The sequence below is a fragment of the Rhincodon typus genome, chromosome 10 (genome assembly GCF_021869965.1).
Source record: "Rhincodon typus isolate 14 chromosome 10, sRhiTyp1.1, whole genome shotgun sequence".
NCBI lineage: Eukaryota > Metazoa > Chordata > Chondrichthyes > Orectolobiformes > Rhincodontidae > Rhincodon > Rhincodon typus.
Genome location: NC_063341.1, coordinates 26,148,088 through 26,161,022, shown reverse-complemented (window position 1 = coordinate 26,161,022; position 12,935 = coordinate 26,148,088).

Here is a 12,935-nt window from a genome sequence, read left to right as displayed (position 1 = left end):
CAAATTTGTCTATTTGTCTAATTCAAAAAGTCAAACAAAACTATTTATGTTAATACAGCTGCCCATCAAACCTGAATAATTTGATTTCCAAAGTCAAATGAAGTGGTCTGGGCATTAGAAATGGAAACAGCCAAGTCTATATTTTCTGAGATTATTCTATCATTCTTGATATGCATAGATTTTGAAAGATTAAAATGTTCTAAACCAACACTACATAGTGTATTCAAATTAGACAAAACTGTTCAATAGCATTTAGCTTTATTGTTTGGCTCCATCATAAATCCAGAAATACTTTAGGCAATAAAGAGTCCTCCTTCAGTAGATGTTGGAGGCGTTGTTGGTGGGTGAAAACCTTAGATTGGCAGGTAAATGAGCAAGGGTAATATATCAGGGGTAGGCGGATGAGAGCTTAGCATCAATCAAAGGGTAGGTGTTGGATGTGGGCATCATGCCTAGATTGTAGAAGGTGTGTTAGGTCTACTGGGCTAGGAAGGGTTCGGCTCAGATCTTAGCAGGGTCAGTACAAGAGTGAGGTATTGGGTTGGGTCGTGGGGTGCGATATCAAGAACAAAGTGGTGCTGGGTCTCTTGAAGACCATTAAGGTGGGTAAGTCCTCAGGCCCAGTGGTATCTACCCCAGGTTATGGAGATAGGCAAGAGAAGAGATTAATGGGGCCTAGACCAAGATCTTTGTATTCTTGCTAGCCACTGGAGAGATCCCAGAGGATTGGTGAGTAGCTAATGTTGTTCCTCTGTTCAAGAAGAGAAATAGGGATCATCCAGGAAACTATAGACTAGTGGGCCTCACATTGGTGGTTGGGAAGCTATTGAAGAGAATTCTTGGAGATAGGATTTAAGTGTATTTAAAAAAATCATGGCCTAATTAAGGACATGTGTTCAAGTTGGAGGTAGTGTATTAGATAAGCAACTGCTGTTAAACCAGAGATAATAGGAACTGCCAATGCTGGAGAATCTGAGATAACAAGGTGTAGAGCTGGATGAACACAGCAGGCCAAGCAGCATCGGAGAAGCAGGAAATCTGATATTTTGGGTCTGGACCCTTCTTCAGAAAAGCCAAGCCACCACCTTTTCAACGTTGTCTATGGTTCATGGAGTGAGTGGGAGGGTGTGCTGTGCAGAAATGCTTCAGCGTGATTTGTTCAAGTTGAGTGAGTGAACAAATGCATGGGAGTTGAAGTATAAAGTGGATAAATGCGAGGTTATCCACTTTGGTAAAAAAGCAGGAAGGAGTATTATAATCTGAATGGCAACAATTTGGTAAGGGGAGGTGCAATGAGATCTGGCTGTCCTACACCTGTCACTGAAAATAAGCATGCAGGTGCAGCAGATAGCGAAGAAGAAAATGGTATGTTGGCCTTTATAGTGAGAGAATTCCAGATCAGGAGCAGGAATGTCTTGCTGCAATTGTACAGGGCCTTGGTGAGACAGCAGCTGGAGTACTGTGTGTAATTTTGGTCTCCTTACCTGAGGAAGGATATTCTGGCTATGCAGGGAGTGCAACAAAGGTTTACCAGACTCATTCCTGGCATGGCAGGGTGGACACATGATAAGAGATCGGATCCGCTAGGATCATATTTAGTTTAGAAGAATGAGGGAGCATCTCATAGAAATGTATAAAATTCTAATAGGACTAGACAGGGTAGATGTCGGAAAGATGTTTCCAATGACCAGGAATCCAGAACCAGTGGTCACAGTCTCAGGATATGGGCCATTTAGGACTGAAATGAACAGAAATTTCTTCATCCAGAGAGTGGTAACCCTGTAGTATTTCTGCCATAGAAAATGGTTGCGGCCAAAGCATTGATTGATTTCAAGAAGGAGATATGATATAATTCTTAGGACTAAAAAGATCAAAAGGATAAAAGTGGGAACAGGGTACTGAGTAGAAGGGTCAACTATGGTCACATCAAATGGTGGAGCAGGCTCAAAGGGCCAAATGACCAAGTCCTATTTCTGTTGTTTATGATTCTATGTTTCTTTGGCTTTGGACCAAGACTTGTCTTATTTCTTCTCCTAGTGTCTCGGCTGTTTTAGATAATGAGTAACACAGCCATACTGACAAGCGAGATCCCATTTTCCAATGTGATGGAAGTAACAGTTTTACTACTGACTTCAACTTACAACCCCTCAAACTAAAGGTTTAGAAGGAAAACAAACAGCTAAATTTCTACTGCCAATGAATATGAGTGAACGTGTGATGATTTTTCTGAGAAAATAACCTGTGAGTGCTGAGCCTTGATTTATAAATGGATATTGGAAATTGAGTAAATTATGAGTGGATAATGAATTTTACTCAAACAGAGTCATATATCATAAAAGGATAGGGAGCAATGGTGTAAAAATGGGAGAGGATGAGGTGGATTCAAGTGATTTAATTGAAAACAATATAATCAATTGTCACAATAATATAAAAAAAACTCCTAGTTTGTAACTGGTCTTACATTAAGCTTCTTGAGTGTTGTTGGAGCAGCACTCATCCAGGCAAATGGGGAGCCTTCGCTCACACTCCTGACTTACAGCTTGCAGATGGTGAACAACTTTGCGGAGTCAAGAGGTGAGTCACTCTCTGCAGGATTCCTAGCCTCTGATCTGCTCTTGGAGCCACTATATTTTTATGGCTAGTCCAGTTGAATTTCTGGTCAATGATGACACCCAGGATGTATTAGTGTAGGATTCAGTGATGGTACCACCATTGAATGTCAAGGGGTGACGGTTAGATGCCCTGTTATTAGAGATGATCATTGCTTGGCACTATGTGGCATGTTTATTACATGCCACTTGTCAGTCAAGCCTGGATATTGTTCAAATCTTACTACGTTTGAACATGAACTGCTTCATTATTTGAGGTGAAGCAAATGGTGCTGAACATCGTGCAATCATCGGTGAATATCCCCACTTCTGACCGAATGAAGGAGGGAAGATCATCGATGGAACAACTAAAGATGGTTGGGCCTAGGACACTACCCTGAGGAACTCCTGCAGAGATGTCTTGGGCTGAGATGACTGACCTCCAAAAACCACAACCATCTTCCTATGTGTCCATTGCTCCCTGATACCCATTGATTCCACTTTTGCTAGGGCTTCTTGATGCCACACTCAGTTAAATGCAGCTTTGATGTCAAGTACTGTCACTCTTACCTCACCTCTGGAATTCAGCTCTTTTGTCCATGTTTGAACCAAGGCTGTAATGAGGTCAGGAGCTGAGTGGCCCTGGTGGAAACCAAACGGGGCGTCACTGAGCAGGTTATTGCTGAGCAGGTGCTGCTTGATATCACTGTTCATGACACCTTCCATCACTTTACTGATAATCGGGAGTACACTGATGGGGTGGTAATTGGCCGGGTTGGATTTGTCCTGATTTCATGTACAGGACATACTTGGGCAATTTTCCACATTGCCGGGTAGATGTTAGTGTTGTAACTGTACTGGAACAGCTTGGCTCAGGGCACGGCAATGTTTCTGGAGCGCACATGATCAGTGCTATTGCTGGAACATTGTCTGGGCCCATAACCTTTGCAGTATCCAGTGTCTCCATTTCTTGATAACACTTTGAATGAATCAAGTTGGCTGAAGATTGGTATCTGTAATGTTGGGGACCACTGGAAGAGGCCAAGATGGATTATCCACTCAGCACTTCTATCTGAAGATTGTTGCAAATGCTTCAACCTTATCATTTGCACAGATGTAATGGCTCTTCCATCATTGAGGATTGGGGTATTTCGGGAGTCTGCTCCTGTAGTAAGTTATTTAATTACCCACCACCATTCACAACAAGATATGGCAGGATTGTGAAGCTTAAATCTGTTACATTAGTGTGGTTTCACTTAGCTCTGCCTGTCATTTGCTGGTTACACCTTTTGACACACAAGTCATCTTGTTTTCTAGCTTCACCAGTTTGACACATCATTCTTATGTATGCATGGTGCCCTTTCAAGCATGTCCACTTACACTCTCCATTGAACCAGGGTTGAATGCCTGACTTTATGGTAACGGTTGAATGGGGGATATGCCAGGACATGAGGTTGCATATTGTGTGCTGGAGTACAACTCTGCTGCTGTTGATGGTCCACAGCACCTTATGCCCAGTCCTGAGTTGTTAAATCACTTTGAAATCTGTTCCATTTAGCCCAGCGATAGTGCCAAACAACACAATGGAGGCTATTCTGTTTGTCTCCTCAAGGACTGTTGGCAATTATTCTTACTGTCATGGACAGATACATCTTCAGTCAGCAGATTGGTAAGGGTGAGGTCAAATATGTTTTTTCCCCTCTTGTTGGTTCCCTTACCACCTGCTGCAGACCCAGTCTAACAGCTATGTCCTTTAGGACCCAACCAGCCTAATCAGGGGCAGTGCTACTGAGCCACTCCTCGTGGTGCACATTGAAGTTCCCCGGCTCAAAGAACATTCTGTGCCATAGCCACCCACAGGCCTTCCTCCAACTGGTGTTCAACATAGAGGAGCTTTGATTCATCAGCCGAGGGTGGATGTTACATGATAATCAGCAGGGGATTTCCTTGCCCGTATTTGAACAGATGACATGAGACCTCATGGGGTATGGTGTCAATGCTGAAATCTCCCACGTATATACCTGTGTGGCCCACCTCTGCTGGGTCTGTCCTGCTGATGGGACAAGACATCTCCATGGATGGTGATGCCATTGTCCATGATCTGTAAGGTATGATTCTGTGAGTATGACTATATCATGCTAATGCCTGCAAGACAGCTCTCTCAATTTTGGCACGAGTAGTAAGCAGGATCAATGCTGTGTATATTTCAATAACTTTAATTTCACCCAATATCTAGCCAATGGTCATCATTTCCATCTTGTTATTGAGAATATTCTTTTTCACTGAGAAGGCTGCTTAGTGAAATTTAACCACTCTGTTCATTTTATTTTTGGTTACTTTTGGTAAGAGCATGAAACTTGTAACTTTGCTTCAGACCTCGAGGTTGTGACTCCTTCCTGATCCTAGTATTCTGCCAACATTGCTTATGGAGTTGGTAAACATTGAACAAAAATGTACTCCAGACAGCACTGAAGTTAACACTGTCACCAGTTGCCTGTTGGCTTTCCACAAAATGCAAGCTACTTGTTTAAAGATTGGACAATGCACAGGACAAGACTGGGGATAAAGATAAATGAACAAGTCATGTGCTCCCAGTCTACAAGTCTTTGGAATTAGTTTTTAGTGAACCGAATAAAAAGAACAGTGGTTGTTAGAACAAATATGAAAATGCAGATTGGGTCCATTTGGTCATTTCTGGGCTGTAACAAATCATAGAGCTGGTTCCCAAGCACAGCTGGGTAAACTCCTGCAGCAGATGTGCAGTGACTACAATTCCTATGAGAAAGAAAAAATCTGTTTCCTGCCACAACTCCGGGAAAATAGTTTGTCTATTGTGCAATTTGTAAAAGCAACTGCAAGGCTTTATTTATTTGAAAGTTACATTGGTGGACTGCATGCTGGTCCAGCAACTCAATAACTGAGTTGTTAGGGTGTTAGTTCCATTAAAGAAGCAATTACATTCAGATGGAGAGTAGAATATCCTTTAACCCTTATACTAATAACAATGTTCAACAGATATGTCAATAATATCCATTATACCTTACCACCCACAAATCAAATCAAAGGATCACTGAATATCTCCACTATGGAACTGCGTATAACAGGAACAACTCCTGCTAAATCATCCTCCTCTTTTAAAAAACAGCTACCTACTATATGGTAGCGTAAACATTGCAGCCTTTAGTTTGTGATTGCTATTTTAATTTCTGAAAATACCATTTTAAGATGTACTTGTGCTTAAGTTGTACAATGTACTTTTAGTGAAGATAAGAAGTAAATGTATATATTGTTCAAAAATTGTGAGTTTACCTTTTGCTCTCTGTAAAGTTAAAGAAAAATTTTTATTAAATTGTCATCAATTTATTGTGGGAGTCATAGAGTCATACTGCATGGAAACAGATCCTTTGGTCCAACTCGTTCATGCCAACCATGTTTCCCAAACTAAACTAGTCCCATTTGCCTGTGTTTGACTCGTATCCCTCTAAACCTTTCCTATTCATGTACCTGTCCAAATGTCATTTAAATGTTGTAACTGTACCTGCCCCTACCACTTCCTCTAGCAGTTCATCCCATACATGCACCACCCGCTGTATGAAAAAGTTGCCTCTCATGTCACTTAAATCTTTCCCCTCTCACCTTAAACGTATGCCCCCTAGTTTTGAATTCCCTAATCTTAGGGAAAAGACCTTGGCTATTCACCTTAGCTACGCCTCTCGTGATTTTATAAACCTCTATATGGTCATGGCTCAAACTCCTACACTCCAGAAAAAAATGTTGCAACCTATCCAGCCTCTCCTTATAACTCAGGCCCTCCAGTCCCAGTAATGTCCTTATAAATCTTTTATGCACCCTTTCCATTTTAATAACATTCTTCCCATAACAAGGGAACCAGAATTGTATGCAGTACAAAAGAGTGGCCTCACCAATGTCCTGTACAGCCACAACATGTGCTCTAATCAATGAGACAAGTGTGCCAAGCGCCTTTTTCACTACCCTGTCTACCTGTGACTCCATTTTCAAGAAACTATGTACCAGAACCCCTCAGTGTCTCTGTTCATCAACACTCACTTGGGCCGTATCATTAAGTGTACTAGTCCTGTCCTGATTTGTCTTACCAAAAATGCAATACCTCACATTTATCTAAATGAAACTTCATCTACCACTCCTCAGCCCATTGGCCCAGCTGATCAAGATCCAATTGTACTTTTAGATAACCTTCTTCACTGTCTACAATGCCAATTTTGGTGTCATCTGCAAACTTACTAACCATGCTTCCTATATTCTCATCCAAATCATTTACATAAATGACAAACAATAGTGGACACAGCACCAGTCCCTGCAGAATACTGCTGGTCACAGGCCTCCAGTCTGGAAAAACAACCGTCTATCACTGCCCTCTGTCTCCTGCTGTCAAGCCAATTTTGTATCCAACTGGCTAGCTCTCCCTAGATCCTGTGCAATCTAACTTTACTAACCAGTCTACCATGCAGAACCTTGTTGAAGGCCTTGCTAAAGTCCATGCAGATGATGTTTACCGCTCTGCCTGCATCTATCCTCTTGGTCACATCCTCAAAAAACTCATTCAAGTTTGTAAGATACAATTTCCCACGCACAAAGCCATGTTGACTATCCCTAATCAGTCCTTGCCTTTCCAAGCACATGTAAAACCTGTCTCTCAGAATCCCTTCCAACAACTGACCCACCATTGACTTCAGATTCACCAGTCTATAGTTTCATGCTTTTCCTTACAGGCTTTCTTAAATAAAGGCACACCATTAAGCACTGTCCCGTCTTCTGGCACCTCACCCGTGGCTGTACATGGTACAAATATCTCTGCTAGGGGGCTAGCACTTTCTTCCCTAACTTCCCACAATGTCCTGTGATACACTTGATCAGGTTCCAGGGATTTATTTACCTTTATGCCTTTTAAGGCCTCCAGTACCTCCTCTTCTGTAATGTGGACTGCTTTCAGGACATCACTATTTATCTCCCCAGGTTCACTAACTCTCCTTAACCTTATCTGCCTTTGTTATCTTACGTCCTTTTTTGCCCCCCTGATTTCCCTCTTAAGTATGCTCTTACTCCTCCTATACTCAAGGGATTCACTCGATCCCAGTTGTCTATACCTGACATATCCTTCCTTCTTTTTCTTGAATAGTATATTTAGCATAGCAGAGGATGAGGTAGGACTGAAGAATTAAACTGCATTTCGTAGAATCCCTACGGTGTGGAAACAGGCCCTTCGGCGCAACAAGTCCACACCGAACCTCAGACCTCCCACCCAGACCCATCTGCAATATCTCCAGTCATTCAGCATTCCCTACTCCTCCCGACATTGCCCTTAACGCTAACAGGAACCAATTGCCTCTGAACTCTCGTTATCTCATTTTTGAAAGCTTCCCACTTGCCAGATATCCCTTTACTAATAAACAGTCTACTCCAATCAACTTTTGAAAGTTTCTGTCTAATAGAGTCAAAATTGGCCTTGCTCCACTTTAGAACATTAACTTTTATACGAGGCCTATCCTTTTCCATAACTTTTGTAAAACTAATAAAATTATGATCACTTGCCCCACAGCACTCCCCCACTGACACCTCAGTCACTTGCCCTGCCTTATTTCCCAAGAGGAGGTCAAATTTTGCTCCTTCTCTAGGAGGTACATTTGCATATTGATAAAAAAAAATTTCTTGAACACATTTAACAAATTCCTCACCATTCAAGTCCTTACCATTATGGCAGTCCCAGACTACGTTTGGAAAGTTAAAATCCCCTACCATTACAACCCTATTATTCTTAAAGATATCTGCAATCTCCTTACATATTTGCTCCTCGATTTCCTGCTGACCATTGGGGAGCCTATGTATAATCCCATCAAGGTGATCATCCACTTCTTATTTCTCAGTTCCATCCATATAGCTTCAATGGACGATCCCTCAGAAATATTCTCTCTAAGTACAGCAGTGATGTTTTCCCTAATCAAAAATGCCATTCCCCTCCTCTCTTGCCTCCCTTTCTATCCTTCCTATAGCATCTATACACCAGAGCATTGAGCTGTCAGTCCTGTCCCTCCCTCAGCCATGTTTCTGCAATTGTAATGACATCTCAGTCCCATGTTCCCATCATGCCCTGAATTCATCCACCTTACCTATTAGGCCTTTTGCATTGAAATAAATCTGGAGTTGCACATTCTCCCCGCATCTGTGTGCATTCCCTCCGGGTGCTCCGGTTCCTCCCACAGTCCAAAGATGTGCAGGCTAGGTGGATTGGCCATGCTAAATTGCCCATAGTGTTCAGGTATGTGTAGATTAGATAGGTTATAGGGGGATGTCTGAGGGTTGGTGTGGACTTGTTGGGCTGAAGGGCCTGTTTCCACACTGTAGGGATTCTATGAAATGCAGTTTAATTCTTCAGTCCTACCTCATTCTCTGCTGTGCTCATGCCTGCCTTGACTATTTAACTTGCTCTTTTTAATTTCCAAACATGAACCTCCTTTCTTTCCTCACTGCTGCTTAGGGTCTCATGCCCCCACCCCTGCCAAGATATTGGGTCTCCTTCCAGTTCAGGTGCAACCTTGGCCTCTTGTACAGGTCACCTCTGCTCCAGAAGAGATCCCAATGATCCAAAAATCTGATTCCGTGCCTGCTTCGCCAGCTCCTCAGCTGCGCATTAATCTGCCTTATCCTCCTTTTCCTTCTCTCGCTAGCATGTGGCACCTGACTGCTGAATTCTGAGAAAGCTCTCCACATTCAGCAGCAACAATAGAATGTAGATTCTATGCCAAGCTCTTGAGATCTCTCAATGGGTGAATACATTATAAAAAGCAGCAAGCTGATGGTTATTGTACAGAATTTATAGCACAGCAAAAGATCAATCCGTTCAGCTGCATTGTGCTTGTTTAATCTTTTATCATGAATCTACCACTTTATCAGTGCTTTTATTTCAAATGTTTATTTTCAAATGCTTACACGAATCCTCTATGCTAGTGCCTTATTTAGTGAGAGCTGTCAATGACCACGGAGATGTCTAACTCTGTGCTGCCCCTTGCCAGATGACATAATTGATGTATGAAATGGCAGATGTGCTTCACATGGTAGGGTATCAGTACCTAATGCTCTCAATCCTCCCAACATTTATTCCTTTGTATGGTGTTAATCCCTATGTATTTCACACCAGAACATTCATACGTGCTAATATTCAGCAAAGTAGCTGACTAAGGAGCTCAACTGATGCCCAGTTTGGGTTTTTCCAGGGTTACTCAGCTCCTGACCTCATTACAGCCTTGGTTGAGAATTCCAGAGGTGAGATGACAGTGACAGCCCTTAACATTATGGCCACATTCAACTGAGAGAGGTGTCAAGGACCCCTAACAAAACTGGAATCAATGGGTATCAGGAGCAAACTTTCCACTGATTAGAGTCATACCTGACACATTGGAAGATGGTCGTTGAGGTCAGTCATCACAGCTCCAGTACATCTCTGCAGGAGTTCCTCAGGGTTCCTTAGGCCCAACCACCATCAGCTGCTTCATCAATGACCTTTCCTCCATCATAAGGTCAGAAGTGGGGATCTTCCCAAATTATTGCACAATGTTCAGCACCATTCACAACTCCTCGATACTGAAGTAGTTAATGTTCAAATGCAACAAGATCTGGACAATATCCAGGCATGGGCTGACAAGTGGCAAGTAACTTTGCACCACACAAATGCCAGGCAATGACAATCTCCAATAAGAGACAATCTAACCACTGCCGCTTGATAGTCAATGATGTTACTGTAACTGAATCCCCCACTGTCAACATCCTAAGGGGATTAGCATGGACCAGAAACTCAACTGGACAGTGGCTACAAGAGCAGGTCAAAGGCTAGGAACACTGTGGTGAGTAACTCACCTCCTGACTCCCTAAAGCCTGTCCACCATCTACAAGGCGTAAGTCAGGAGTCAGGTTTGGGTTGTTTTCTTTGGAACAGAGAAGATTGGGTGGGTGGGTTTGGTGGGGGGGTGTTGGGCAGGGGGGTGCGGGTGCTCCTGACAGAGGTGTATGAGGTTGTGAGAGGCATGTACAGTGTGAATGGAAAGCAGCTGCCCCCTTAGCTGAAAGGTCAGAACATGTCATCCACTTTTAGAGTGATTGGCAGCAGGATTAGAGGGGATTTGAGGAGAGATTGTTTTCATTCAGGTGTTAGGGGGATGAAATGCACTGTGTGGAAGGGTAGCTGAGGCAGGTAATCACACAGTTTTTAGAAAGTACTCCAATGAGCACTCCAAGTGACACAACATTCAAGACTATAGGCCTAGTGCAGGAAAGTGGGACTGGTGTAGGTAATGTCTTTTTTTGGTGGTGAAGATTTGATTGACCAAAAGGCCTTTTCCATAATATATGATTCTAATTCTATGATCTCCTTTTATACTTCTCTGGGTTTCATTCCCAAGGTGATCAATGTTTCTTCTATCAGATATGCCAAGATCTTTGCCAGTTTCTTCAATGACACAATAGACCCACATCTTATAAAGAAAGTAATGCAGCAGTTAATGTAACCAGCATGGTCTTATTAAACAGAGGTACAAAGCTAACAAGTTTTGTCCATTTGCGATTATATCTTAACATCACACATTGCCATTGTAGTTTGGGATTTGGTCCACATTCATCCCTCTTTCCACAAAGTAGAGTCGTGATAAGTAGCACATACTCTGATACGCAATTCTCATTTCATTAAAGTCAGGGTTAAAAGTCAAGAATCACGATTCTCCAGGCAGAGAATTCATAGGGCTTAGTGCTTCTGGGCCCCAGATGCCCACTCCTGCTCCCATTTTAAACCCTGGACAGCTACTTTTGAGTGCCTCTATAAAAGAGAATAATGCAGCACTCATTTATTTGATGATGTAGTTACACAGAACAAAAGCTTCTGTATTTGTGTTGACATAAGTTGCATTTGGATTCTCAGAGAAGCACCATTAAAAGAAGTCATCCATGGCCTCAATTATCAACCTTCAATGAAACTTAAAACCCCACAACAGAAAAGGGAAACATTAAATACCTAACCACATGGTATTTAAATTGGTACAAATTGGCACAGGGATAGTTTAGTGACAGTTTGTTTTTCCCAAGATAACCAGCAGACAACTCTACACAAAATGGTCACTTCCACAGGCTGGTGACATCGCAGCCAATGTGTTCCACTCCATACGCACAAAGTTGGAACATTTTCACCAGGCACTTACTACTCTAAACCCAATCTCCAGATTTAAATTTAACAACACAGTGCTCATTACAACAGCATCTGCTACAATTTTATGCATACAATATCTCATGAATTTAAGATAGAGATTAAATAATAATTTACCAGAAATTCATGACTTCATTGACTTCAAGTTTTCCTGACCCCCACCCACCCATCCACCCTGCCCCCCCAACGGTCATTCATGCTTTTGTTGACAGATTTGAAACTGTTCAGTCTCCTCTGTAGCCTCCATCACCCCATTCACTACACCCTTTCACAGCTTCTTTCTTCTCCTCTTCTCCCTTTACAGCCTCCTGCTTGCTATCTCACCTTGCACCCTCTTCCCTTCCTTACACACCCCTCCTTTTTTAGTCTTCTCCTCCCCATGTAACCACTTCCTTCATAAACTCCTCCCCCAGGCCTGGACTTGGCTCAACGTATACCACCCCCACACCTCCAGGCCCACTCTCAGATCAATACAGCTCTCTATTGGCCAGCCCATGCTTCAGACTGAGGCCATTTCTCAGTCCACCCACCCACCCTTGCTCTTGGACTCGAATCCAGATCTGGATGATACTAAACCCAACGACTTGCTTACTGTAACCATTTACCATTTCTGCAGCTTCTTCACTGCGTTTGTTTCTGATAGGCTTATTAGTGAGGCCAACAGTAACAAAGATGGGCGAGAAACTCCTGCAAATGGAGCAGATCCTCACAGGCCAGCTCCCACCCACCACTCGCGTACAGGACGACTTTGCTCTGATTGGTCATCACTGGTGAGAGAGTGAGTGCTGCCCTGAGTTTGAGTCTTCCTTAAGTCACAGGCCCCAGTGATTAGCAGAACCCTCTCCCAGGCCCGCCTCCACAGTATTATCCCTGTGGTATGCACATTCTAACATTGTATGAAGCAAACAAATCCAAGGAATGTGGCAGAGATCCAACATAGATCCACGTTAATGGAACACTGCGTGATGATTTGGGACAAGAGCATACATTTGCCAATACAACTGAAGGCTTAGATTCAAGATGTTAAATACTGAAATGTTTACCATATCCAAAGTCTGAAATTTTGGAGTAAGGGCAGAAAAAGACTAGAGTTTCTGTGGCTACAGGACAGAAAAAAGAGT